Here is a 5,969-nt window from a genome sequence, read left to right as displayed (position 1 = left end):
CTGAAGGGTATTACAATGCTAAAATAGCAGGACATTTCAGATAAGAAAAAACCATTAAAATAATTATGAGAGATTTCTATTAGAAAGGCCTGGCAGATTGGGTAAACGATTATGTATGGTTGTGTGATGATGGTCAATACAACAAATCTCCATGACATGCGAAATATGGTTTACTTCAACTGCTGTCAATACTCTATGCAGCATGGGCATCCATTTCTGTTGACTTTATTATGCAGTTACTCCACAGTCAAGGTTGCACACAAATTATGGTAGTAGTTGACCGGTTTATAATAGTGGCCCACTTTGTTGGATTAGAAGGGACAGCTACTGCAAAGGACGTGGCTACAGCCTTTATAAAGGAAATATGGAATCTATATGGCTTACCAATAGAAATTGTCTCAGATATAGACTTGAAGTTTGCTGGAGAATTTTGGGAATCCTGGTGTAAAATATTAAGTATAAAAAGGAGGATGTCTACAGCATACTACCTACAAACAGATGGACAAACTAAGCGAACCAACTAAGTGTGGGAAGGTTACTGGTGAAGTTTCGTCAACTATGATCCAGATGACTAGTACCAATTACTACCTCTAGCTGATCATGCCTACAATAGCTTGACAACCAATGCGCATAGAATAACCTATTTCTATGCAAACTTGGATTTTATCCACAAATGAAATAGATGAAGGAATGCAAGGTGCAAAATCCAGGAGCTACACTTTATGCAAACTAGATAAAGATGATCTACAAGCAAGGAAGGCAGTCACTTCATCAGACACGAGAAGCCAGGGTAAATACTATGATAAGAAAGTTAAGCAACAACCAGACTTCACAATCGGCGATAAAGTAATGATAAATGCAAAGAAAATTCGTACATGTCGGAAGTCAAAGAAACTCAGTCCAAATATATATAGACCATTAGTGATCTTGGAGAAAAGAGGACATCATGCCTGCAAGCTCCACATTTCGGATCGATGGAACATACACCTAGTGTTCCATGTATTTCTGTTGGAGCCTTAAAGGGAGTCGGCACATGCGGACCATCAGCAATTTCTCAGAGAGCTTGAGGATATTGAGGGGGACTTACAATGGGAAATAGACAAAATAGAGAGAAGCGAGATACGCTCTTACCAAAACAGAGTACGCTGTCACTACCAGGAGGTACGCGAACTATGGTACTTTGTTAAAGGGCAAGGTTATTCTAAAGACGAGAACACCTAGGAACGTACTACAGGCATAGATAATACAAGTGCTACCGAAGAAGTGAGTAGACACATTCAGTTCCAACACAACAAAAACCCCATGATTGTTACCCCTCATATCTGTACAAAATGCCACAAAACAACAACGAAAAGTGACGAGACACCACAAAGTTAGAGCACATTGAGGTCATCCAGCACCAAGCTGAGGATTACTCATATTGTCAAATTGCTGATTGTATGATGATTTCAAAGGCAAGTGTGGGTAAAATTATCCGAAAATGGAGAGTGATGAGGACGGTAAAAAATAAAACTCGTCCCGGAAGACCACAAAAAATCTGCCTCCACAAGCTCCGATGGCTGCATAGAGTAGTAGAGAACTATCCCTGTGCAATCCTGACTGAAATCACCAATCAGTCCATGCTCAATTGCCATCCTGACACCATTAAGAAAGCCCTGCACAAACTGGACTTTCACCTGCAAATACCTCACTGCAAGCCCTTTTTGAACACCAGAGCAAAGCAGAAAAGACTGCTATGGTGTCACCCAAGGTGCCATTGGACCGTGGAGGAATGGCACAAAAGATTCTACTCTGATGAGGCAAAGGTTGAGATTGGGGTTGGGGGTGGATATGAACGGGTGTGGAGAAAGCCTGGAACTGAGCTCCAAGATTGGTATCTTTGGGCAACATTCAAAGGTGAAAGGGTGTCTACCATGTTCTGGGCTGCTATAGGACATGGCCGGTGGAGCCTGCTCATTCGTATAAGGCAGAGGCCACCAGCAGAATATCGCCATCCAAATGACTGGGGTGGAATGGATTCAGAGCAATACTGCCAGGAAGTATTGCTGCCAGGCTTCCGACCACTGTGGGAAGAAGTAGGAGGGGCTGCAAAAGGATTTTTACTGATTGAAGATGGTTCTAAGATCCATATCTCTGCAAATAGTCACCAGTTTCAATTGAACAATGGCATCGTATGCTCAGACTGGCTCGGGTATAGCCCAGATCTGAACTCCATTGAAAATCTCTGGCGGACTCTCAAATGGAGGCTCAAGATCCGATTCTGAACACCACAGCGATGACCTTGAGGTATTACAGGACTAGTGTAGGCAGTTCAGGAGGAATGGAATAGAATTGAGTAGGAGAAGGTGGATAGGTTCATTGATTCCATGCCAATCCGGGTATTCGGGTAATTCAGCATCATGGGGGTCATTCAGGCTGGTGATATTGGGTTCATGTTTCATTTTCTTAGATATTATACTTTTGGCCTTTCTAGTCTACTGACTTTTGTATGGAGTTCGATTTTCATAATAGTAATAGTCTTTTTTTTCAGTCGTGCCAAGGCTTGCATCTACTCACTTCTTTGGTGGCACTTGTATAAAGGAAATGGTGGAAGAGCTCTAGCATGATAATCTGGAAATGCTACAGTGAGCAGGAGAAGGACAATGAAGAAAAGGTTTTCCTACCGTGGCTAAGAAAACGTGGAAGGTTTTTCACCCTGCTCTCATTGGGTTCTAAAGGACCTAATGTTTGAGGTTTTGACGATTTAATGTTTTATTTTAATGTTTTATTTTAATTTATGTATATGTACCAAAAAGGCATTCAGGGCGAAGCCTTAAAAGAAGGAAGCTGATTTTAGGAATACTAGGATCCAATACCCAGGAGTTACCCTAAGTAGGGTAACCTCACCCGGAATCAAAATCTCTGGTCTCCAAAACCATGCTCCGGATACCCCAAGGGGCACCCACATCATCATACAGATCAATCTCAGTAGCGTCCTGTAACTATAATGTGAAAGAATTCAAGGAGTCAGAATAACACTATTTACGTTGCCACCGTGTATCCGACCGGATCCTGTTCACAGGTTATATTGGAGGGGACCCTTGGCTAGGCCTGAGAAGTAGAACGGTATAAATCCGTCAACTACTCAGAGAGTTACTAGGCTTCAAAGATGTGATATCTCTTGCATAGGCCATAAGCAAGGGGACATTTTCGTACAAAGAGATGGTATTGAATGGTAAAGGATGCAAGTGAGAGACTAATACATTCACATCCACCCTACAATATCCAGAAAAGTCTAGAAATCTGAGAGACATTACCATAGAAACTATTGGACTTCACAGAGTGTTGCAAATAAGTTTCAGAATATATTGTAGTTACAAGGATATCTTCCAAATACTACAATGGTGATTGAAATCCTGTTACCCAGAGCAATCAAAGATTGCTGACCAAGGAAATATTGGTCAATCCAGTGGAATAACTTTCTGTGAATTAGTGCAAAGTCCCGCAGAAGATATCTACTTGTTGGGTAAGGAGTTATGGAGATTTAAAGTCAGACAACCTGAAAAAAGATTGTGATTATGACTACCTTCTCAGATGTAACCCGCAGATGAAACTAATTCTTTCATCAATAATGGAGACCATTGGAGCCAAGTCAGTTCGACTTGAGAACTAGATCAAAAATCCAAAGACACTAATGATCAGATAGCTACTATTGGAAACAGCATAGTTTTGAGTTAGTTATATTGAAATTGGCAAAAAGGGTGTGGTGATTTTCCGGGTCTCCAGGTGTTCGCACCTTTCAATAATACTGGACATTGCGAGTTATAATCAGAGAGGTACATAGTTGTATGATAAATAGATGTAGTTCGGGAACACTCAGACATAGAATATAAATATTGAAGTGCATTCCAAGCTTTAGATATCATCAAGCAATGGAGAAGAGACCTTAAAAATATAATACTGTTCTACGATTTCATTTTACTTTACTAAATTTACTTCACTATTAGTAGTTATAAATGAAATGAGTAAACTTGAGCCTTCCTAAACAATCTCCATCTACAAAAACAAATCTTAATTTCCCCAGACAATTCTGAAGTGTATTAGATTGTCTCCACCTAACAGTACCTTTGGTTGGGTATCTCAGTTGCACATGTTATACCATACTAAGAAGTACATATGTACTAGTAAGGAGTGGTAGTTACTCTGAATTGCTCAATGGTGTGTCTGGGTAGAGTTACCCTACTCTGTAGGGTAACTCAGGGTACTGTTTCCCTCCCTTCGGACCAAAGTTACCCTGCCTTGGGCCATGGGTTAACCTGCTATGGAGCTAAGCTACTCTACCTGAAAAGTAACTTGTTACGTAGGACTTCTTGGAAAGTTACTAGATTGTTTGTTATAAGAAACTTTGTAGTATGTTCCAACCTCAGATTGTGCAGATCACTCCTGCGCAGTCAGTTGAGCTCCGAACAAGCTGTAACTTAGGGGTGTGGTGGCTAACACTCCTCTCCAGTCCTGTTATATGTTCCTAGTATCATGGGCTATACAGCTTGATGAGTTGCTATAAGCCTAGTAAACATCTCCAAGTAGAGATGCTCCTGTAACACCATATATACTCACACCATCCATTAGATCGGAAGTGGTCTGCAGGATACATGTGGTGGTAGAGGTGAACGTGGAAAAAGGTCTCTGGTGGTTTCATGCAAAATGGTCCTGAATGGACTGAGTAATACTACTTTAAAGTTAGAGGTAGTCTGTGAGGTTACCAGAGGCCAGTAGGTGAGGTAACTGAAGTCTGTTGCCCCGAAGGTGTAATAGTATTAGAGAATCGTTAAGGACTCTGAGACACTAGTCTGAGGTCTTGATAAGAGCTACTTCTAGGAGGGTTGACAGTGGGTAGCACCTATTGCTAGTCAACCTCTGAAGGGATCTATCGGGAGAGCTAGGTGGCTATTATCCAAAATGATATGAAATAGAGTAGAACCGGATAGATGTTCTGGGACTACAGATGTTTGTTGAATACTAAGTGTACATGGGTAGAGAGTTCCATAGTTGGTATCGCATCCGCTTGAGTATAGCAGTTCACCACTAATATATGTACGATATGAAGTGTTTTTACTCCTGCAGTTGTATTGTAGATGTACCAGCTAAAATACTTCTATCAGGTGGATGTTAGTAAACCACAGAGTAGTCTAGTTCGCTAAGGACGATCTTTGGTCTGACCTATGAGGGTTGGCTAGGCCATCCAAGAGAGTTTAGTACTCGCAAGTACAAAGTAGTGATTGGGAGCAACTGGCAGTATATGAAATCTACTTAAGTATATGTGAGTTCTCCTCTACTCTGGTAATCAACAACCTCTTGAGATGAGGACTTAATTGAGTAAAGCTATGGCTTAACAATATTAAGTTTTACTGTTTTGTTTCTTCAAACTTTCATGTTGAGACTTTGACATCTATTATATTTGTTCAGTTTTGCAGAAGAATTCATTTTGGTACGATCGTAACCTCAGGATCTATCTTCCCAAAGGGAGTCCCTGTTACAGAATCCAACTGACAGATATCTTCCAGATAACTTCCTACTACTTCGCAGAAAGGTATTGTATCAGATTGGCAGATACTCTCTCTGTTAGCAGTTCTTAGTTGCCCTGAGTAACAGGGTTTCAATTGCCATTAGTATTGGGAACTATTTTCACTACCACAATGCATTTTCTGGTCCAGTTATAACACTCCTTGAAGACTATTGGCTTCTGTAGTAGTGTTTCACAGAGTTCTGGACAGTTGTAGTTATTGTAGGGTTAGTTCGAATGTATTGGTTTCTCGTTGAAATCCTTTAACATTATATACCATATTTTTGTATGAACATGTCCTGTTACTTATGGCCATTGCCAAAGTTGTTACAACCATGAAGCCTAGTAGCTTCCTAAGTAGTGAGAGGATTTACTCCATCTCACTTCCCAGACTTAGCCCAAGGTCAACTCCTATATACCCTATGGA

This window comes from Tuber melanosporum, assembly GCF_000151645.1.
Source record: "Tuber melanosporum whole genome shotgun sequence assembly, scaffold_188, strain Mel28".
Taxonomy (NCBI): Eukaryota; Fungi; Ascomycota; class Pezizomycetes; order Pezizales; family Tuberaceae; genus Tuber; species Tuber melanosporum.
This window is presented reverse-complemented; position numbering follows the sequence as displayed.